The 25,270-nt window shown below is 36.1% G+C and overlaps 1 protein-coding gene and 1 long non-coding RNA gene across 2 annotated transcripts in view; one reads left to right on the top strand and one right to left on the bottom strand.

Moving 5' to 3' along the window:
- Positions 1–25,270, top strand: part of LOC125278978 (exostosin-1) — a 415,240-nt gene that overhangs the window by 277,533 nt on the left and 112,437 nt on the right.
- Positions 3,809–4,956, bottom strand: LOC125278979. Its single transcript, XR_007187292.1, has 4 exons — positions 4,853–4,956; positions 4,444–4,468; positions 4,185–4,277; positions 3,809–4,011 (listed from the first exon to the last, which is right to left on the bottom strand). It is a non-coding gene; the product is annotated as an uncharacterized LOC125278979 (long non-coding RNA).

Raw genomic sequence — 25,270 nt, 5'->3', positions numbered from 1 at the left:
ACTTAAAGAGGTTCTTCCACATTATTAAGCAATATGGGGAGAAAGAAAGATCTTTCTGAAGATGAAAAGCATGAAATGGTGCAATGATGTGCAAAAGGCATGAAAACAACTACAAACCCGATTCCAAAAAAGTTGGGACACTGTACAAATTGTGAATAAAAACAGAAAACAATGATGTGGAAGTTTCAAATTTCAATATTTTATTCAGAATACAACATAGATGTCATATCAAATGTTTAAACTGAGAAAAATAAGTTGATTTTAAATTTCATGGCATCAACACAACTCAAAAAAGTTGGGACAAGGCCATGTTTACCACTGTGTGGCATTCCCTCTTCTTTTTATAACAGTCTGCAAACGTCTGGGGACTGAGGAGACAAGTTGCTCAAGTTTAGGAATAGAAATGTTGTCCCATTCTTATCTAATACAGGCTTCTAGTTGCTCAACTGTCTTAGGTCTTCTTTGTCACATCTTCCTCTTTATGATGCACCAAATGTTTTCTATGGGTGAAAGATCTGGACTGCAGGCTGGCCATTTCAGTACCCGGAACCTTCTTCTACGCAGCCATGATGTTGTAATTGATGCAGTATGTGGTCTGGCATTGTCATGTTGGAAAATGCAAGGTCTTCCCTGAAAGAGACGAAGTCTGGATGGGAGCATATGTTGTTCTAGAACTTGGATATACCTTTCAGCATTGATGGTGCCTTTCCAGATGTGTAAGCTGCCCATGCCACACACACTCATGCAACCCTATACCATCAGAGATGCAGGCTTCTGAACTGAGCGCTGATAACATCTTGGGTTGTCCTTGTCTTCTTTAGTCCGGATGACATGGCGTCCCAGTTTTCCAAAAAGAACTTCAAATTTTGATTCGTCTGACCACAGAACAGTTTTCCACTTTGCCACAGTCCATTTTAAATGAGCCTTGGCCCAGAGAAAACGCCTGCGCTTCTGGATCATGTTTAGATATGGCTTCTTTTTTGACCTATAGATGGCACGGTGGATTGTGTTCACCAACAATGTTTTCTGGAAGTATTCCTGAGCCCATGTTGTGATTCCATTATAGTAGCATTCTTGTATGTGATGCAGTGCAGATCACGGGCATCCAGTATGGTTTTCCGGCCTTGACCCTTACGCACAGACATTGTTCCATTATTCTCTGAATCTTTGGATGATATTATGCACTGTAGATGATGATAACTTCAAACTCTTTGCAATTTTTCTCTGAGAAACTCCTTTCTGATATTTCTCCACTATATTTTTCCGCAGCATTGGGATAATTGGTGATCCTCTGCCCATCTTGACTTCTGAGAGACACTGCCACTCTGAGAGGCTCTTTTTATACCCAATCATGTTGCCAATTGACCTAATAAGTTGCAAAATTGGTCCTCCAGCTGTTCCTTATATGTACATTTAACTTTTCCAGCCTCTTATTGCTACCTGTCCCAACTTTTTTGGAATGTGTAGCTCTCATGAAATCCAAAATGAGCCAATATTTGGCATGACATTTCAAAATGTCTCACTTTCAACATTTGATATGTTATCTATATTCTATTGTGAATAAAATTTAAGTTTATGAGATTTGTAAATTATTGCATTCCTTTTTTTATTCACAATTTGTACAGTGTCCCAACTTTTTTGGAATCGGGTTTGTAATATTGTGTGACAGACATGATAAATAAATGACATGGATAAATAAAAGGCATGGATAAATAAACAAACAAACAAACAAACAAACACTTTCTTAGAAAAACTAAAATCTGAATGTTTATTGTACTGAAATCCTACTGATATGTCACTTGCATAATAATTTGGAACACAGTGTAAAGATAACGATAAAGATATAGTTCTAAAAAAAATTCTAAATATAAAAGAATAGCACTGTCAACACCTCAGCTATAATGATAAAGATATAGAGAAACAATATCATTGGGATCACTTTGAGAACATTTTTCCCCAGCTGTTGAATGCTAAAACACTGACAGCCAATCATAATCCATTCTAATTTAAGGGCTCGCACATTTAAAATGGCAGACAACATTGGGGAGAAGTTAACCATCGAGGTCCAGAAAAATCCACCACTGTTTGACAAGTTAACCCCCCCTTTTCAAGGATACTTTTAAGAAAATGGATATATGGAAAACAGATGGTCATACCCTCGGAATAAATTGCGAGAAGTATTAACGATGAAATCATTATGCCAGGCTAGCAAACAGTGTAACATAAAATTCCCACAGGTATCTAGTGCTAGTTTCAACAACATTGTCTTGCTTCCTTTGAAGTTGTAGTGAAAAAGACTAGGCATTGTTTTTATTCCACTATGTTGACTTTGTCAGCTAAATTCACTGTTAGATTAGATTGATTACACTAACTAGATTCACTCGAAACATAGCACGCTGAGGACATCTGCTGGTTAAAGCCATGTAAATGCAACAAGAACAACAAAAACATGTTGTACACACTTTGAAACCACACCGCGTGAGCTTATAAACAGACCGTTATCGTTCGATGGTGTGGACGCAAATATAGTTATCTTTATAGTTATCGTTCTAGGTGTGAAGGGACCTTAAGCTTTGTCTGTAAAACCGGGAGCAACCTTCTTAGTATTCCTCAATCTATTCATTATAATCAATAATTAAAATATATAAAATTATAATAGAATGTCTGTTTTCGAATTATTTTTTGTAAAAAGTCACTAGCGACCCAAGGTATGTAATAGTGTAAGTATATTTTTTCTGAGCAACAATAATTGAATCTCTGATGACTCAATTCACCTTTATTCTTAATGGGGGAAATGACTGATGCACAATGATGACGTGGTGTTTCACTCATAATTACTGCAGGCATAAAACAAAAGAATACAAAGTAGCATCAACAAAACTTGAAATGGCACATGATTTACTGCAGAGCAAGTACTGTACGCAATCAAATATTAGTCTCACTGTCACTTGAAGGTGGATATGGTAAAGAAACTGTCAGTGATCAAAATATTGATTTTGAAAGATGTTGAAAACAGTAGTTTTGAGAATATGGTTGAGATTGCGAATACGAGTGCGAATGCTAAATGCACTGGGGATCAGGTGCGCCATTGGTGCCCCACAGTTTTAAAAGACAGAAATTGACCCCTACACTTTTGATAAGGGCTGCTTAAGTCAGTATCAAACTAAAACAGTATCAAAAAAGCTACAAACTAGCTTAGGATATTTTCTTTCAAATGAGACCATTTTCACATTTCTGTGAGATTTCGTTCGCAAATAATCAACTGTTTTGTCGTGGATGTGCAGAACAGGAAATGTGCTCTCGAAGAAACACGCTATCTCCAAACCATTGGTCAAAGCATGCTAACGTTTTCTGAGGACATGTCGATGGTATATAAATCTTGCCCGAAAGTTAGCGTTCGTGGGGACATGTCAATCAAGCCATCCGTCCATTCAGAAACGGTGATATTTGACACAGGCTGGTCTCTCACATTCAATTCCGGTTGATGCGTGAGCTGGCTTGACTGAAGTATTTGTGAGTTTTCGAGAGGATTTATAGTTTATGGACTGTTTTGATTTCGATAATCACATCTAGCAATGGTAAAGCATCGAGGGCATCGATAAAAGAGGTCTTTGAAAGCAAAACTAAAGTTATTATTGCCTCGGCCAGCGACGCAATGGGGAGGACCAGGGCCGGCTCTAGCCCTTTGGTTGCCCTAGGCGAGATTGAGTTTTGTGCCCCCCCATACACAAATGCTACAAAGAATGTTCGAGGATATTTACCAAAATAAGTAATAAACTTAAGGAAGAAGGAAGATATACTATAGACCAGCATATAGAGTATAATAGACCAGTAGTGTTTGAGATTAATTAATGAGGAATGTCAATGTTTACTTGGAAACAAGTCACTGAAGTTTTAAATTGTGGTTGAATAAACAGTATTCAAGGGTCTTACTTGCTTCAGGCTGAGTATCCCTGGTCTCAGTGGTCTGTGTTTCACTGGGGCCTGGAATGTTAGATGTGGCCCCTTCACCTGCAACAGCCAGATCAGTGGTGTTAAATTAAATTAGTGAAAATTACTAAAACTGTGGTTGAAATTAGATTCATAGGGATGGGATGTTATTGTGATTTCCATGTGTTTTCATTATCTTCTAGTACATATTGTCAGATGGTTGTAAGCTTGAATTAGTTATTCAAAGGACTAACTTCCTTCAGGCTGCGTGTCCCTGGTCTCAGTCGTCTGTCTTTCACTGGTGCCCTGAGTGCTTGATGTGGTCCTGGGTGTCCCTTCACCTTCACCTGTATACAAGCATATTGTATAGCCAGACAAGCAGTGAGTGAAATAATGAATGTGGTTGAACTTCTTTAAGAAAACAAGCTATTGTATTTTAATACATGCTAACCTTTTTCTGTTGTACTTTAAAGTATGGATGTGGCTTGAATAAATACTATTAAATAGACTCACTTGATGCAGGCTGTGTGTTCCTGGCCTGAAAAAACAAACATAGTTTAGTATATTCCTAGAGGGGAACTGTACAGAAGGGTGAACACCACGTCAACACCACTATCAGCATAATGGTTACTGTGTGTGTATGAGCCTGCTAGTTATAAAGAATGTAGAGTAGAGAGCAACTGTGCTTTTCATAACTAGCATGCATACGTTATCCGAAATACTGGTCTTTTGACATTTACATCCATGTAGGTTATCAGTGAAGTTACGTTTGCTAGTAATACGTAGCAAACTAGCAAAGTAACTAACGTTAGCTAGCTAGTGATAGCTTAGTGACAGCAATGAAACGTTCAAGGTGATGATGCACAATACTAAGCAAATTTATTTCATTTAACACCTTAATGGCTGAGATGAGAAGATTTACCTCTATACTGGGTTTTCCTTTTATCTTCTTCCTTTCTCCGTTTTCGTCCCTGTGCACCGGAGGGTTTATTAGACCGCTTCATTTTCTTCATCAACTGCGCACTTGCCTAACGTAACGTAACGTGAGGGCGCCCGCGCCCCCAACATATTTGTCGCCCTAGGCAACCGCCTAGTTCGCCTATAGCAATCGGCTCTGGGGAGGACGCACGAGAGGAGACTAGAGGATCGTGCGTTTGGTATGTATAAACTGTATTACTGCATTTACAATGCTTATACTCATTTTTGATTGAATTATTATTATTTTAAAATGTGAAAGAACAGCAACCAATCTGATAAACTATTATTTGACCAAAAAAAAAAAAAAGTCAAACTATACGTTTGGGATATGGCAAGGCTACTTGCACACTGCACAGCTGTCTGCAAGTATGCAAACTTGAATAGAATTGCCATTTCAGTAAATGCACATTTTGATATTGTGAAATGTGCAAAAACTGTGTATAAACAGTAATGTCTTTGTTTCAGTTTCTGTTGAAGATTAGTGAGCAGCAGCAGCAGCTGGCACAGCTGGCATCACATCTCCAGGAGGCAGACGGGTGATGCTGAGGTGATGCTCAACACAGGTGACAAAAAAATGATGCACATATAAGGAATTACACAAATCTGGAGGATGTTCTAGCTTGTAATAGAGTCTTGTGTCTCCTGAAAGAATAAAACTGATCAAAATCATAAAACGCTTCTTTGTTTTTTTGTTTGTTTATTATAGCACAGACAAAATATACTATAATATATATCACTTTCAGCAGTGTTTTATGTATTTTCAAAGGGTTTTCTGTAAAATAACACTGCGATATTGGATTTATACCACTGTAAATGGTATGGGAGACTTTATTATATACAATATATACTATATATATATTTTTTTTATCACTTTTATGAGTGTTTTATGTAACTTCAAAGGGCTTCCTGTAAAATGACAGGCGGAAATCCCCCGAATGGTCCCAGTGCTTAGGAGGTTAATGATCAGGCAAGTTTAATATATGATGATGGTCCGTTATCTGGAAATCTGATCTTACTATCTGGGCTTTTGCTTACAATTTGGTCCCCCCACTTTGAAAATGTCTCCTGCGCCCCTGCTGGGGATGATGATGGTAAAAAGCATCTGCTCAAATTGAACCCTTCCAAGTTCCAAAAGGTAACAGAATATACGGTAACACTTTATTTTAGGGTCTTTTTAACTAGTTGCTTATTAGCATGCATATTACTAGAATATTGGCTATTTATTAGTACTTATTAAGCATGTATTAATACCTTATTCTGCATGACCTTATTCTACATTCTTAATCCTACCCAATACCTAAACTTAACAACTACCTTACTGACTATTAATAAGCAGTAAATTAGGAGTTTATTGAAGGAAAAGTCATAGTTAATAGTTTATATGTGTTCCCTATACTAAAGTGTTACCGAATAGACTTTATTTTATTCTTTTGTAACTGTTATTAAAATATCTGGAGAGTTTTATACTATTGTGGCAGTTAGAAGTCCATCTGTGTTAGAGATAGATACGACCTGAATATGCAATAATGATTGGCGAAACATTTGTTCATTATTTGGACCTTATCCCTGTATTTTGATGTAAGATTCAGTAGTCATTTGACATAATACAACAAATTCATTTATGGCATGTCATATTGTAAGTCCTGTAATAATGCATTGGCATTCACCGGATTCCGCCTGCTGAAGGTCAGTCAGTGTCTAAGGGGAACAGCTGAAATAAAACAGCCATATTCTGTCACATTTTCAAGAGTCACTCAATAGAATGATGCTATTTCTGACATCAATAAAACTTTACATTAAAGAACTGCTTCGCATATTTCTCATACTCTTTCTCAGCATCTCACTTGTAGGGGCACAAATGTCACATGCACAGAGAAAAGTGAAGTGTTCAGGCATTGAAAAGAGGCTCTAAGAAAAAATCTCTCTGACCCAGAGGAGTATGAATGAGTGTGTTGACTGTAGGTAATCACTCCTTAAAAATAACCATTTATAAAAAGTCCTTCAATGTAAAAGAACGTTTAATTCTAGAATAAAATGGTGAAGGGCATGCTATTGATGAACAGCTCTTGGGATATTGGTTAACATTAACCAATAACCCACACTGCCCTTGTGGAAAAGACGTACACCTAATTGTATTGAATTTTCACTTGTAGTGCACTTAACCCTTTCATGCATGAATTATGATAACCTCAGTCATAATTTTTTCTTTCTTTTTTTTTTTTTTCTTAGGGCATGAAAAACTTTGGCATGATTTGAAATTAATTTTTTTACACATATTTTTCAGAGATTTTCAGAGGTCAACTTGAGTCGACAACATGCGTTTTTGGTTTAAACTGAAAAGAAATTGTATTAAACATAATACAGTAATAGCACAGCAATATTATGTGTATTTAAAGGGTTAGTTCACCCAAAAAATGAAAATTCTGTCATTAATTACTCACCGTCATGTTGTTCCACACCCGTAAGACCTTCGTTCATCTTCGGAACACAAATTAAATTATTTTTGATCAAATCCGATGGCTCAGAAAGGCCTGCATTGCCAACAAGACAATTAACACTTTCAATGCCCAGAAAGCTACTAAAGACATATTTAGTAAGACAGTTCTTGCGACTACAGTGGTTCATTATTAATGTTATGAAGCGACAAGAATACTTTTTGTGTGCCAAAAAAACAAAATAACTACTTTATTCAACAATATCTAGTGATGGGCAATTTCAAAACACCTATCATGAAGCTTCGAAGCTTTATGAATCTTTTGTTTCGAATCAGTGGTTCTGAGCATGTATCAAACTGCCAAAGTCCCATGATTTCAGTAAACGAGGCTTCGTTACGTGATAAGTGTTTCGAAATTTCAATGGTTCACCACTGGGGGGGGTGTGACTTTGGCAGTTTGAAACACGTTCCGAAATTGCCACTGATTTGAAACAAAATATTTGTAAAGCTTCGAAGCTTTGTAAAGCAGTGTTTTGATATCGCCCATCACTAGATATTGTTGAATAAAGTCGTTATTTTGTTTTTGAGCGCACTAAAGTATTCTCATCGCTTCATAACATTAAGATTGAACCACTGTAGCCACATGAACTGTTTTAAATACGTCTTTAGTAGCTTTATGGGCATTGAAAGTGTTAATTGTCTTGCGGACAAAAACGACATGAGGGTAAGTAATTAATGACAGAATTTTTATTTTTGGGTGAACTGACCCTTTAACAAATCAATCAATAAAATTGTATAAAATCTTGTGAAAACTTTAAATATAAATGTGAAATATTGCGAACACAATTGAACTTCATACAAGTTGAACTTTGCATATCTTTGATGGAATGGCATCGTCATGTTCTGGTATCAGAGATCTCTACAACCTGTCAAGGTAAAACTGCGGGAACCAAATTCAGATGCTCCCTCCAGTGTGTTGATTTACCCTTATTAGTAGATAATTCTGATTATGTTCAAGATGAACACATTTCTAACGTAGCTCTCCTCTAAGAAAACCTAGTGTTTCAAAAATCAAGTGTTTAATCAGATTACTTTTGATGTAAGGAGTATAGTAATACATTACAAGTAACATGTATTACATAATCAGATTACATTTTGATCTAACGATGAATTAAAAGTAGTGTGCATTATGTAATCAGATTACATTTTGATCTAACGATGAATTAAAAGTAGTGTGCATTATGTAATCAGATTACTTTTTGATCTAACGAATAATGCATTACAAGCAACATGCATTACATAATCAGATTTCTTTTTGATCTAACGAGTAATGCATTACAAGCAACATGCATTACGTAATCAGATTTCTTTTTGATCTAACAAGTAAAGTAATGCATTACAGGTAACATGCATTACGTAATCAGATTACATTTTGATCTAACAATGCATTAAAAGTAATGTGCATTATGTAATCAGATTACTTTTTGATCTAACGAGTAATGCATTACAAACAACATGCATTATGTAATCAGATTACTTTTTTGATCTAACAAGTAAAGTAATGCATTACAAGTAATGTGCATTATGTAATCAGATTACTTTTTTATGTTATAAGTAACATTACGCATTACATAATCAGATTATTTTCTGATCTAACGAGTAAAGTAATGCATTACAAGCAACATGCATTGACGTAATCAAATTACTTTTTGATCTAACAAATAATGTGCATTATGTAATCAGATTACTTTTTGATGTTACGAGTAAAGTAACGTTAAAGTAACTATGTTAGAAATGTGTCCATCTTGAACATAATCAGTAATGTGCATTATGTAATCAGATTACTTTTTTGATGTAATAAGTAATGCATTACAAGCCACATACATTATGTAATCACATTACTTTTTTGATGTTAATGAAAATTACATTCTAATAACACAAATACATTTATTTACAGTCAAAAAAGAAGTATTTTCAAAAACAACAGTCACAGTAATAGTATGAATTGTAGCTGAAATATAGCTATTGATGCATGATGTCCACTGTAGTGGACAGATGATTAATCAGAATTGTTCTCCCAATCTAAAATCAATACTTGGACAATTTAACTGTGATTTAACTCACTAGTGTCTCCTAGGATAGAAGGAATGGATGGATATTCCAGAGCAACTTGGCATTTCTGACTGGCCATTGGCCATCTTGGTTTGAAGGGGAAAAAATTGACATACAACGGCTTGCCACTTGGTGGCAATGTATAGGATGATGCACTAGGGTCCAGTGTAGAGGTTGAGGTGCAACTATGCCATCAAAACCCAGGGCTGAAGCTGTACACGTGAGCACCATGATGCATGCGTGTGATGCTGACGCAGGAGCTGGCCAATACTGAGCTAGCTTTCGGTTTTAAACACGGAAGCCTACACTGTGTTCACTACGTCAACTGCCTATGACAACACTTCAAACTGTTTTGTTTTTGAGCACAAATGTATTCTTGTCGCTTCATAACATTAAGGTTGAACCACTCACTTTGAATATTTTAACGATGTTTTTATACCTTTCTGGACCTCAAAAGATACAATGACGTTGATGTCTATGTGTGGTTCAGATACCCTCTGATTTCATCAAAAATATCTTAATTTGTGTTCCGAAAATGAATGAAAGTCTTACGGGTGTGGAACGACACGAGGGTGAGTAATTAATGACAGAAATGTAATATCTTTTTCTCAAGGAGGCCATGAGTGACATGAAAAGTGGATTCAAATGAAAAATTACAAAGGCAAATGTCTTTTCTTCGTAATAATGTGCAGTGATCAATCATTGACAAGTAAATGGGGACAATTTTGATTTGATATTGACAATAAATGAATGGTCAAATACTGAAACAGTGCTGGATGCTGGGAGTATATGCAGGACTCTGCTGTATGTTTGAAGGAACAGCGTGCTATATTCGATGTGCTCGGTCTGCCAGCACTGAGTACATTCTGTTTGATTGACAGGTCTGCTTCTTTGTTTCTCACCCTCTAAAATGAGTCAATTTGTTTCTCACTGAGTGACAGTGCTCCCGACAACTGCGCATGAGTCACATTTTCATCTACATTGGTAGTTGATGCATAATATGGACTTTTCTTTTTTTATCAATGTCAAGATTTGAGGTTTCAAAGTGAAAGTGTTAATCTAGATTCTGAATTTTTTCACCATTTCTTGTCACCATTTTTCATGTTTGCCTTTACTAGTTTATTAAATGGTCTAAAGGTGCGGTGATATTTCCTCTGCAAAATTGAAAGTGTGACAAAATATAATGAATGATACAGGAATAATGACAATGAAATCAACATCCAAAGCTATTTTGCTGGCTAGCAAACCAACCAACCCTAAATAACTACTTTCCAAATAACTTTTGTATGGATCATTTTATAATACGGATGTATTATTATACAAAACTGGCTGAATAGATGTTAGTAGAGTAAAGCGCTATGTTCATTGTTAAAGAAAGAATCTTTGCCCTCACAGGGGTCAGTTGTTGAGCTAAGTGGCATGCTGTTGGTCGGCACTGCGAATTTTAGTGTCAAAAGTCCACCAAATTTGGTCACCAAAAACTGGTGGATGAAGAATCAAGAACTTCAGTAAAAGTATAGATACCCTAATAAAATATTACTCTATCCCTGTTAATTTTGTGATGATCGCTGGCTGAGTTATGCAAATTAATGGAATTTAATATTAATGAAAAATTCAAATAGATTATATATATTATAAAATATACATTTTTATTCATATCATATTTTGCTTTTTTGGCAGAGTGAAAATGTTGGAAGGGCAAGTGCAAATCTGAATTACCTGATTGTAAATAACATGCGTAATAAATCTTTATTGTTGAGCTGTGCATAGTTATTCTAAAAATAATTAAATATATTTGGATGGAGTGTAGCACATCACACCGCAGGGCATGTTGACTTCCCAGAAGTATTTTGTGATCTATCCACATAACGACATAGAGGAGCTATTCTCAAGAAGGCACACAAATAGAGAAAATGCATACATAGATAGAAATGCACAAAGCTACGAAAATAATTCTCTCAGGGGTATGAGGACGCGGCACTTCTCTTCTCTGATGTTTCCCGCTGTCCCAATAAATAGAGGATTGGATGAGAGCATCTCTTCTCACCTTAAGCCCAATAAAGATTTCATTACTCTTCCCTGATCTCAGAGCTGCAATTAAAACCAGACGTCTCGTCAAAGAAAGAGAGAGAAAGTGAAAAATCCAGACAAAAAATAAGAAACGAGTTTGTATGTTTGTGTAACCTGTCGTGCCATATGGATGTCCTGTCTGTGACTGTCTGTTAAATGAAGCCTCTCTACATGTGTTCACCTCCCAGGGCAACAGCACATCATAAAATAATAACACTGAAAGGCTTTGATTTGTGGTGAATGGCTGATGCTGCTTCCTGTAGCGAGAGAAAGTACATTTAAGCCTTAGTGCTGCGTCCTGCTGGGTAGAAATCACAGGGGCCAACTTCAGTCAAACATCCCTTCAGATGTATTACACACAAAGCACATATATATTGAATAATAGTGATATTTAAACAGCAGGATCTCCATTTTCAAACAGATTCCATACACTGTTATTTACGGAAAATGATGGCTGGCCCTTTTCCAGAATTCCTTTCAGAAAGGACTGATGTTGTTTAGCTTTGTTTATTAATGATTAGGGAGAGAAGCATTGAATAGCTCTTTTACGATAGAGTGCTGTGATCTCGAAGTTTGGTTCATTTTGTTGGTACAAAAGCATTTTTTCCAGCAAACTGCACCTGCACTGCACTTGGCAAGGTCTGGTTTGTGATATGACTTCATGAACTTTGATATGGTTTGCAGTTAGTATGAAAACGATCTGTCTAAACTCATAGTCAGGGTGGTGTGATATTTAAAGTCTAAGTTTGCCAAATTTCAAACCGATTTGTATTGTTTCAATGTCAGTAGTACAGTATGTGAATGAATGTTTTATCTTTCGTTGTGTTGCCTTTTATGACCTCAGAACACTTTTAATATAGTGCATGATTTGTAAACTAACACATTTTCACATTTGCATAGCATAACTATAGCTCTATGGAGTCAAATTAATGCCTTAAAGTTTTGCACAAAAATAAAGTTTTGCAAAACAAAAAAAACTAAAAATTGAGCAATAAAAAAATGTTTTGCAGACAAAAATAAAGAACTGCAAAGGAAAAATAAAGTATTGAGCAGAAAAAAATAAGTTTTGCAAGCAAAAATAATAAATTGCAAAATAAAATAACGTAGTGCAAAAATAAAAATATAATCAATTACAAAAATCAATGACAGCTGTAATCCTATTTTTCATGCTCAAACCTACTAAATCATTTGCAACGCTCATTTTATTCTGCGTTTCAGTCAAGCGTGCGCTCACGATACCGGTTTTCTTTTGCGCTGCACTTTTCTGTGCGGTTCTCTTTATGGCACTGGTTTGACGTGGAGGTGGAGTCAAGAAACGGGGGCATTTGCTTTTGGCTTGCTCAATCTCTAGTGTCATACTCATTACCGTTAGTTATACAGCCTACAATTTGCTAGCTGGTTGCAATAATACACAAAACAGCTCTGTCTCCTTATTTAAATTTCTTAAAAACAATGATATGAAGAAGGGGTGGATTAATTTAGTCTCTGCAGTGATCATTTTACACTGGATAGTTTTACAAACTTTCATCAGAGACAACTGGGATTCACTGATAATCCGCTGTTATTGGTGAATGGGGCTGAACAGACTATCTCCCGTCCCGGCCTTCATCCTCCCGTCTCGCGGCGCTGACATCTGTCGACAACAGTCAGCAGTACGTGCCCACCAATGAGTGTATGATGCCTTGTGTGCATAAGCTTATTTTATAATTAGTAGGTAGTCCACAGTAACTCTACTAAATTTTGCAACCCTCTAATGTGATTCTTTTGTTTATATGCATCAGTATGGCTCATTAGACAAGTAAGTTGAGACCGGTTGAGACGGCAGCTCTCGCGAGTGGGTGTGGTTACAGCAGACACGCCCCCAGTATTTTTCACGTTTTTGATAACTTATTTCATTTACTTAATCATTCAAATTTGGCTGGGTGGTTAATAACACATTTTTCTGTGGTGTGACAAACTCAGAACACAATATAATTTGGCTTTACAGGGACTTTAAGTAGCCCAGTATAATTAAGGGTGAGTTTGACTGTTGCTGCAAATAACCACTGAAGAACCTTTATTTTTTCAGAGTGTAGGCCTAAAGTATGTGTTCTGGAAATACATGTACCACTGTGAGGCAACTAGGGACAACTAAGAACCATTATGGATTTTGAAGTTTGTTTGGGTTGCTATATTTGAGCAGGTCAAATACCACAATGTGACTTGTTTTCTGCGTTTTATGGGCTGTTTGCTTCAATGGACTACAGAGCAACAAAAAACATTTACAAGTTTTTAAAGGTCCTACAGGACGATCACAACCTTCTACTGTCCTCTGGAACAGTAGACGGAAGCAAACAAGCAGAATGAGGAGCTAGCACTTACTGTACGATAAATGTTTCACCTTGAGCAAATTCACTTAGCAGTGGTGCGACAGTTGCACACTGTATTTCAGTGCATTTTATTCATTAAACACCTGTGGTCTAGTTTAACCAGAAACTAAATGCATTTGATGATGAACTTCTTATTTTGTTATTAAAATTTGTTCTCCTTCCCATGGCCTCATGGGAAATAGTAAAGTGTCCATCGGATGCTCTCTTCAGCATCTCAAATGTAGTAATATATATAATCTGGGTATTTTTTTGCCCAGTGATTCATAAATATTGTGTATTAATTTGGACTTAATTACAACCCGAATTCTGGAAATGTTGGGACGTATTTTAAATTTGAATAAAATGAAAACTATTTGGTCCCATTCTTGCCTGATATAGGTTTCCAGCTGCTGAATGCCTTTAGGTCGTTTTTCAAGCACCTTATTACAACCTATATTTACGTTTTAAAGTCATGCGCCCTCTAGCTGGCGTAAAAATAATGACCGTGTCGTGTTACATCTGTCGTCATGAAATGACGTATGACTGTCGTTACCAATCAAAATGCCTGTTCATTTAAATGCAACGTGTGGACTTTTTACACGGTACCTTACCCGCCATTTGTCCTATTTCCATTTAGCAAAACTCCTTTATTTTATTAACAACTACCCCTACCCCATCCCTAAACCTACCCTTAGTGATTTATAGTGCATATACACTTTATGAGCACATGCGTTCCCTGGGATCGAACCCACGATCGCTTGATCACATGATTGCATATAGTTGTATATTGCAATGCTCTACCAATTGAGCCATACGAAACACGAAATATGACACAGGTAAAAGTTCAAATAAAAGTGTACCATTGTCAACTTTAGTAAACGCTTCAATGAGTTGTATTTCATGCATTAAAATGAAAGTGTCCTGTTGTCGATAGGGGCGCAACTTTAGTAAACGCTCCTATGGGTCGTACTTCAGTGAAGTGACAAATGACCTATATAGGCGTATTGGTTGGAGGACATGTTGTACTGAAGAATTTTTGGTAGCCTTTGAAGTATTTTTCTCTATAGGTGAAAGATCTGGACTGCAGGCAGGCCAATTCAGCACCAGGACTCTTCTATGACGAAGCCATGCTGTTGTAATAGCTGCAGTATGTGGTTTTGCATTGTCCTGCTGAAATACACAAGGCCTTCCCTGAAGTAGACGTCATCTGGAGGGGAGCATATGTTGCTCTAAAACCTTTATATACATTTCAGCATTCATAGTGCCTTCCAAAACATGCAAGCTGCCCATGTCGTATGCACTTATGCACCCCCTTACCATCAGAGATGCTGGCTTTTGAACTGAATGCTGATAACACGCTGGAAGGTCTCCCTCCTCTTTAGCCAAGAGGACACAGTGTCTGTGATTTCCAACTTTAAAAAAAGTCCAATTTTAAATGAGTCTTGGCCCACAGGACACGACAGCGCTTCTGGACCATGTTCACATATGGCTTCCTTTTTGCATTATAGAGCTTTAGTTGGCATCTGCAGATGGTACGGTGGATTGTGTTTACCTACAGTGGTTTATGGAAGTATTCCTGGGCCCATTTAGTAATGTCGTTGACACAATCATGCCAATGAGTGATGCAGTGTCATCTGAGGGCCCGAAGTCCCTTATGCACAGAGATTTCTCCAGTTTCTCTGAATCTTTTGATGATGTTATGCACTGTAGATGATGAGATTTGCAAAGCCTTTGCAATTTGACATTAAGGAACATTGTTTTTAAAGTATTCCACAATCTTTTTTACGCACTCTTTCACAGCTATGCCCATCTTTACTTCTGAGAGACTCTGCCTTTCTAAGACATCCCTTTTATAGCTAGTCATGTTACAGACCTGATATCAATTAACTTAATTAGTTGCTAAGTGTTCTCCCAGCTGAATCTTTTCAAAATGTCTTGCTTTTCCAGCCATTTGTTGCCCCTGTGCCAACTTTTTTGAGACCTGTAGCAGGCATCAAATTTGAAATTAGCTCATTTAGTAAATAAAAGTGTACAATTTCTCAGTTTAAACATTTGTTATGTTCTCTTGTGAATAAAATATTGGCTCATGTGATTTGAAAGTCTTTTAGTTTTCATTTTAATCAAATTTAAAAAAAATGTCCCAACATTTCCGGAATTTGGGTTGTAACTCATCCTATATATATTATATTAATCAGATTTGTACATAAACATCAACTAAAATGTTGTTTTCATCGACTATAATTAGATGCCCTTTTAGTGAAATGAATATGTCATAATATTGGTTATTGGTACGTGATATTGGAAAATGTCATGATATTGGTTAAATTTAAAGGATACTTTGGTCAAAAACAAAACCAAAAAACTAAAACAAAACCTGTATAAAACTGAACACTGCTTTCTATGTGAATTAGGCATTAAAGACTGCGCCAAAACTCTTCAGTTAGAGTCCTGCTGTTGCCTCCTGCAGAAAGCAGGCAGATGACGAATTTAATTAAAAAAAGTGAAAAAAGTGATGTTAGTTTACATTCTATTGATTCTATTGGCAACAGATGTGTGATGTAGATGGAGACACTTTCACCATTTTAAAAAGTCAATTCAGATAACTGGATTGCAGCCCCTTGTTAAAAAAAGAAGCACACTTTAGCATACATTTTAATAGAGTACTTATTACGGAAATATATGCAGTACTATAAAAGAATATACTTAAGTGTGAACTGAATGTAATTTTTCGGACACTTAATTGGATGTTATTTAAAAATAAAATCAAATGTAATACAGTTTATAGTTATATTCAATACAATTAGTTGAACTTAAGAGTGCTGTTTTGACCCACTTAAGTATGACATGTAATTTCATAGTTTCTTCTATTGCCTTTGAAATATGGTTAAAGCGAATGTACTGTATTTATGGTGAAGTTAAAATATACTTTAATGTCATCTCTATGGCATTTGTATTGATGAAGTTTCAATTTAGTATATAAATGAAGTATTGAAAAAACACTACAGTTAAATTAAGTATATAAATTAAGTATACTTCTTTAAAGCATGATAAAATATTAGTAAAACATACATAATGGTTTAAAATATACGTTAACATAAAACTTTTATATTTGACATTATTACATGTGTACTTAAGTGTGTTAAGAAACATAGTCATGAAAGTGTACTCTTTAAGCATACTTAAATGACCTTATGTTTCATTAATATTTTATTCTAAATAGTACTCTTTTTGGGTGGTGAAGTGCTGTTTTACAATCCCCTGTAAGTATGCCAAATCATATCCCTCAGATACTCAGAACAGACTGGCAAATTTGGGAACTACTCCATGCAAATTGGAGCACTGTTTGCGGTTACCATATTTGTCTAATTCTTTCAGTGAATCCAATGCTAAAATTGATGCGGACAGTACATCTAAATCTGTTGTCACAATTTTATCTTATTTATTAGAGACAATTTGCTTATGCTTGTGTGGTGTAGTCTGTAATATGGGTCAGGCTTTGATATGTCTGCTGGCTGTGGTTTGTTTAAAAAGAACTGAGAGGATAGAGAGGGAATTGTATTTGGTGTGCTTGAATAAATTGGTGTTGGAGCACACTATAAGCTAGGCTAGCTTTAGCTGATAAGCAGGCAGTGTTTGAGCAGATGAGATCGAGCAAAGCGCTGATGCATATCTGCAATGGTGAGTGAACGGGATCCGGCTCAAGACCGTGCTGTAATGAGTTCTAGAGCACCACAGGCCGGCTGCAGTATTTGATCAAAGACGTGGAGCGGCCTACACCACTGTTTAGCATCACAATGTCATGCAGTGCTTAGAGCCAGACTACCAGCACTCCACACAGATACTGTTCAGAAACAGATAGATTCTATATTAGATATGACAAATTTCAGTATGGGCTTGTCACAATCCCCCCAAGGGTTATTAATAAAGTGCCATTTCAGAACCAGGATAAATGCTCCTATATGTATGATAAAATCATGTTTAGCTTCGCACTCTGTCTATATATATATTTTTTTTTTTATTAGACATCAAGCATGATCTAAGTTTTCAGCTACAGTGATTTTTATCTCAGTCAATGACTGAAGCTTCAGTCAGCTTAACGTGATAGCATCAAGTTCTAAAGATGTTATTACATAATTTATCTTTTTGTATCGGAATGAAAAGCTAGTTTCTTATTTGCGCTCTCAAGGACCACAGTAAAACGTCAATCTGATTGAACTGAATACATGACAGCAAACAGCTATGTTATTATATTATAACAAGAAAAGGAAGTTAAACATTTCTTCACACATCCTCCTAGCTTAAAACTTGTGTGTGATGTGTTTTTTGTTGTATTTTTTCTAAGTTGAAAATTGTTATCACTGTGGCAAAAATTTTAAAAATTAATGGAAGTTGTGGAAGATAGGAAGTAAAATAAAGGTCTGTTGTTTATATGATTCAAACCACGAAATCTACACAAGTTGCATATGTTACGGAGGCCAGCTAGTGAGAAAAGACCTACTAACGACTTACGCTTGAGACTGTGGAATTTAGCGTCCTTGTTAACCGGACCTACATCCCATGCCAGAGATGCCAGTTTGAGTCCTGCTCAGAGCAGGGCAAATAGGACTGGAGGGGTTACGTTGGTGCCGTGATCCAAATGGTAGTGAGGTTTATTGGGGGTGAATGTAACAGAGGTCAGCTAGTGAGAGCGGTGCAAATAAACCTCACTCTCCTGATCTCAAGAGGCACTCTAGCAACTGAAAGTGTCTATTAGCGCACCCGCCTCTCATGCCAGAGATGCTGGTTCGAGTCCCGCTCGGAGCAGGGCGAGTAGGACTGGAGGGAGTTACACATACTTTCAACCGGTGGCAACTAGAGGCTTCTCAAAGTATCAGATAAACTAAATAAATTTCAATCATGACAACTCTCAGAGTAGATTAAATTCAACCAGCACATGGCTTGATTTTGGCGTACGAGATCTGCTACGCTGCTGCAGTTACTGCTACTGCTGCTGTTGCTGCTGAGCAAATACAAATTGTTCAGTTTAGTCAAATAAAACAACAAGGAAAAGGCTGCTGCAAGAATGGTAGAACCCCTGTAGCAGATCTCTACAGGTGGAGCTGGGGAGGAGGAGGGATAACAACGCTTCACATTGCGCAGCTTGTCGATCGCAAGCTAGGGTACGATATATATGGTTGCATGGATATGGAATTACTTCTGATTGGCTGATGCCACGGCGTAGAAAGAACCAATCAGCGCTCGGTTAGGGTTTCATGACTGAACTTTGTATAAATAAATTTAGTAACACTTTATTTTACAGTGCACTGAAAAAAATGATTTTTTGATGCTGTTCACTTTATTTAAACAACTTATTTTGATTCAACACCATTGTATTAGGTTTCTGGTTCAAATTCAATTGCATCATGTTAAATTAAGTTGAAACAATTACTTTTTTACTTAACTTGATTTTTTTATATTAAAATAACATGTTTCAATCAAGTAAACCCAACAAGCACTCAATCAAACAGGATTTTCACTTCCCATCATGCTTTGCAAAGGGGCTGAACTAGGAGTGTAAATGTTGAAATAAAGTGTTATTTTAAGCAGTTTTTAGGAAGATGAGAAAATGGAAAGACTTTTTAATGTTTACTGTTCTATTATGTTGGTATTTAAAAGTTTCTGTTAATTAATAGTTTTAGGGTTACCATTGTGGTGAATTGTTGCACTTGTGCTTGGGTTGAGGACATGCTAACACATTTTCAAATTACTTTAATTAGAAAGTAATCACTGTGGTATTCTGGGTTGCATTTCCCAAAAGCATTTTAAACCTATCTTGATTGTAAAACCATTGCCACCAATGAACTTATAATCAATTTAGGATGAATCCAGTATCACATCTAGATTTCTAACACAGAACATCACAAAAGTTAATCACATGTAAATCACAAAATTAAACAAGAAGAATTAATTGTAAAAATCAATGTATATGAAAACAATTAATTTTTTTATTTATTGCTTTTTATTTATTTTATTTTAAATGAACACAATTGATTCTAGTTAATTTAACATGGTTAATTCTATTGGATTTTACTTGTCTCAATCATGTGGAACCACTGTCCATGATTGAATTGAGTAAGTTGGACATAACTATTTTACATAGATTCTTCCTTAGTCAGTTGTTTTGTCACAACTCAAGGATTTTGCATAGAGTAAAAATAAACCTTTAATGTAAAAAAAAACTAAGTTGGTTGTGTGGAAACACTGTCCATAATTGACTTGAGTTAGTTTAAAGTGTCATTTTTTTGAGTGTGTCCTTGTTACATACGTAGAAAGAATGGATTTGAATACACTGATAGTATATGTTACAGACAGTATATGTCACAGTCCATCTACAGAGACAATACAACATATGTACAGATGAGTATAATATATACAGGATATTCTACCCAAAAATTTAATTTCTGTCATTATTTATGCACGCTTATTTCATTCCAAACTAGTTTTTTAAATTTCTTTTTTTTCCTGTGGAACATAAAAAAAGATATTTTGAGAAATTACTTTTTTTTGCATATACAATGGAAGTCAGTAATGTTTTTTGCTCCACAGAACAAAAAAATGCATAGGTTCACAACACAGTAAATTTGCTCAGGTTTTTACAAGGACAATTTTCACTTTTTTTGTGATGTTGACAAGTCTTTATGGACTACAATGATAACATTTTGACTAAATTCAAATAACTTTTTTTTTTTTTTCATAATGTGAAAATATGACTATAGAAGTATACAATTAAACAACAAAAAAAAAAGTTTAGGATTCTTTAATTTTGCAATTGACCCTTCACAAAGACCCGCCCCCCTTAGTTACTGTTGCTTTGTCTGACAAGCCATGGCGCTGACACGCCACACAGAGTGAAAAATACATCGCGGACACGTCGACAGACAAGACAGAGCAGGTTACTTATGATATTAAACAAAGTCCCAGCTTTCAAATTGTGTGGGTTTTTTTTTTTTTAAGAAATTCAAACAATAAAAAACGTTTTGTGGCTCTTTAATGTGTCGTGACAGATTGTTGTAGCGCCTCAGCTCAAGCGGCTTGTGAACCGATCATCTCTTTACTAGTTAATTTATAGCATCATATAAACATGAATGAACATCAGAAGGAATGTTGTTTGAAACGTGGAAAGACGTCAGTACGTGTGTACATTTTTCAAGTTCACGTCCACCGAGGTTAATCTTCTAACTCCTGACTGCTTTGTCGGATAAAATGGCAGATTCGGCATTAGATCGCTTGTCAATCAAACTCCCGGCGAAGGGTCAATTAAGTCTGGTAAGACTATTAGCACAGAAACTATACAGTTCAAATCTCACTTTAAACAACAACAACAATTCTTCTGTTGTATTCTCTGCCTTTGTCTTTGGCTGAAAAACCTTTATAGAAAGCGTTTTGTGCTTCCTGAAACTGACAGCAGTGGAGGATAGTGATGAACTAGACAGCAGTGGGGTTTATGTTGGAGAGGGTTTGGCGTGAGTCCGCGGCATGTACCCTGACAGCTGCTCAATTAGACGTTTCAGATAACACACCCTTAAACGGGAAAAGCTGTTTCAGCGTGTCAAACCTCTTGTAAACTGTCTGAATGGATTATGCTGGCTACATGGTGGTACGGCCTAACCAGAATGAAGGAATTAGCTAAAGCTGTCAGAGTTTTACACAAGTTCCAAGTGAACTCATAATTAGTCATGTTCTAGTGATCACCTGATTTTTGCTTGAGAGTAATTGGATGATGTCAAAAGAGATGATTCTCAGACAGAAAGTTCAGAACATTGGATTCATTTTTTTCTTCACTTATACCCCCTTTTTGAGAGTGTTTTTTTTTTTTTCATTAAAGGACTCACATTTTACATTTAATATTTTGCTGATGTCACTTATATAGTCCTGGTTTCTTGCACCAAAACAACAATTTTTCTGACCCTTAGAACTGAACAGACTGCTTTTACTGCAAAATACATAAATTACCTCTTTAGCTGATTAACCTCTTCACATATCAAGGGTCCGTTTACATGTGTTACATGTGTCACATGTGTTATGTGTTCAGTCTATAGGCGTGTAGTGTTTATTTACAAAGTGACATCGCCAACTTCTGGCCTGGCAGCATAATAAAGTGTTGTTAGTTGTTTTCACGGATCTGTGTGAACGGGGATCATTTTGACAATGTTGTTGTCTGTACATGAAAATTGCAAAGAAAAAAAAAAACAGTTTTTATTATATTGTAAAGTGAAATGTCTAGTGAGTAGCACTGAGAGAGAATTCAGTTATCCAAAACAGATGAACATGAATCAGGCAATGAATTTTTAGGCAATGGTTTGTTGTAAATATCACGGCACTTCAAAACTGAAATATCCAGTAGGTGGTGCTAAAAGTTTATTTTAAAAGTACTGCCTAACCCTATAGGGTATACCCTAAACCTAACCGACAGTGTTAACAAAAGCAAACGCAAGATAAAGGCACATTTGTGGAGGCAACCATGCCAATTTGTTGAGCTATTTTATCACGACTCGTGTTTCGCAGAACTCGTACCTGAGTTTTATGTATCGCAAGTGACGCTGTATCAGGTGAGCTACTGAGCAAGTTTACTATGTCATAAAAGCCATACATATAGAGCTGGTTATGCGATGCAAATGTCAAAATGTATTAGTGTAATGTAAATCATACACTATAGCAAATGTGTTTTGAGGTTATAACATAGTATTGTGCAAGGAACCACTCAAAAAATAATAATAATTAAAAAAAAATCTTTAGAATCAATAATCTGCCCCGTAATCATAATTTGTGAAAGAAATGAGTAGTTTGTGTTTTACCTGCCTCTAGTGTTCATTTCAAATGTAAACTGCAGTGAATTGTGCACTGTAAAAAAATTGATTTTCATGATTTGTTATGACAACATTTTTTTCTTTTGTCAAAGTCAACTTCAATAATTAAAGTGGTTCAGATAACATAATGTTTTGAGTTTCCTATTGATTAAATCAATCGCATTCATTGTATTAACTCAAAAATTTTAATTTCATTGAACTCAAAATTTTACAGCAACTAGGTAACTTACTTTTTTTTTAAGTTAAACCAACACATTTTTTTACAGTGTATATGTTTTTGAAGTTTTGCACCCAATTTACTAATTTGTTCCCTTTATTTAAAATCATGCACACGCACAGTTTGTAAATCGAGGGAGTGAATTAGTAAATTGTGCACAAGATTTAGCAAATCAATGGAACAAAATAGTAAATCATGCTCATGATTTAGTAAATTGAGGGAACAAATTAGTAAATTGAGTGCACAATTTACTTTCTTTTTCCTGCATGTCATGTGCGGGGCTTTTCCAATGAGTCTAGGTTGCAACATTCTAAATTTTATTTCAGAAGAACTGAAATATGGTTACCCATGATATGACCCTTTAATTACTTCAGTTCATCAAAAATTAAATTGTAGTTGAACATTTATTCATTTATTCATTCTGAAGACCTCATCTGTTTTAAACTAGAGCAAATGTCTAGGAATGCGTATGTTTTTATTATCATTCGGTTTACCAAGGACAGAATATGGTCCTGAATATCAAGGTACTGTAATAATCCAGCCCTGCTTTATTTCACTACAAACACCATACAGGGAATAATAAATCATTTGGTAAAGTATGAGATGGTTGCACTGGGGGAAATATGGCTAATGTTGATATTTTCCTCAGAGCGCTCTTTATGCACCCTGACAGGAGCTTTCACCACCTCCTTTATTTCACTCATTTTATCCAAGCGACATTATACATCGCAAGATACCTTTCCAAGGGTAATCAATGTGTTTCTCCCTGAGTGAGATTTAACTCAGTGGCAGCATAAATAATTCGCAGGTGAGCTTGAACATTAAGTATTAACAAGCCTATACTCTGAGAGAGAGTCAGAGAGACCCTGTTTTGAACTTAGCTGTACTGTAGGTTCAATGCAAAATGACAGCATCTCCTGACAAAAAGCTCCTCCAGGAATAAAGGTAATAGTGTAACAATATAACATTTAATGGCTCTTTCTTCTCAGACAAGCCTGTCTAGACCTAAGGGGTCAAGGTTTGGATGGTTAGCATGGCCCCATTAGCCCCTGCTGGTGGCAGCGCCTCCACACAGCGGGTCACACAGCAGCTAAGCAACTGCCATTGAGATGAAGTGAAGCTAACAGCTTTATCCCTGTATTATCCAAGGCTTTGGATCGAATTTTATTGCTACTGAGACATCCAGGTAAAAAGAACAAAGAGACCACACTCTGATACCAATAGTTGCTTAAAAAAATCACTTGAGGTGTCTGTTACACTGTAATACATTTAAGTACTGAGTAATATTAAGTAACTACATGTACTTACCACAAGGTTAGGATTAGGGTTTCGGTTTCAATTGGTTTAGCGTTAGTTGCATGTAATTATGCATAATTATTACGACAATTATTAACAATTACACTGTAAAATAAACTGTTACCAAAGACTATTATCAACGAGTTTGCAGGACTTTAAAGATGTCTTTTTAGTTTTGATAGTGTCTCAGTACACATTATATTCTCACTAATGTTTTTATAAACACAATCAGTTTGAATGGGTCACCGTGATTTAGCCAAGTGAGACACGTTCTTGAATCAACATATTTTGTTGATCCTGGAACAACATTTCTGTTTTAGTCCTAACCCTATCCCTATCCCTACACCTAAACCTAACCATACCCATAACATATCCCTAAAATCAGCAGAGTGAAATGATAGGTGAATAACGCTGATGTAGAATCACCTTTACTTGACATAAACTGTAAGCCTGTCCCTCAAAACTGATTGGCTAATTGGAATGTTGTTCCAGGATCAAAATAGGTGTTGATCCTGGAACATGTTGTACTTATTGAAATTATGTTCACCGCATAAATGAACACAGTGCCCCCACTTTACTCTGAAACACACAGCACCTCAGAATAAATTTCATCCATTTGCGATTTGAGAATTCAACTAAGCCATATGACAATTTAAATTTTAGTTCCATCTCCATCTTCTGAAACTGGAGATGCTTTGAGCATTCACACTGCACGCGGACGCGTCAGGAGCGGTGCGTCTGCAGCAGTGCAGCGATCGTTTCCGCACGAGTCTATTGCTGTGCTGCACTGCGCTGAATAAAAGAGACAACGCATTCTTCGCATTAAAATAAACATGTATTGATGGGAAAATCTAGTAGCCTAATTTCACCATAAATGCATATAATATAAAGTCTACTTTTTTCAAAGTCAACCCATGGCTTTTTGTCTCCGGTAAAGCAAGGAAAACGACACCATACCTCGCATTTAGATAATCAAGGCAACATAATGGATAGCACTTGTCTCTTCATGAGGTGGAAAAACAAAGTTCTTTATGGCCCA

The sequence above is a fragment of the Megalobrama amblycephala genome, linkage group LG11, assembly GCF_018812025.1.
Source record: "Megalobrama amblycephala isolate DHTTF-2021 linkage group LG11, ASM1881202v1, whole genome shotgun sequence".
NCBI classification, from domain to species: domain Eukaryota; kingdom Metazoa; phylum Chordata; class Actinopteri; order Cypriniformes; family Xenocyprididae; genus Megalobrama; species Megalobrama amblycephala.
This window is presented reverse-complemented; position numbering and strand designations above follow the sequence as displayed.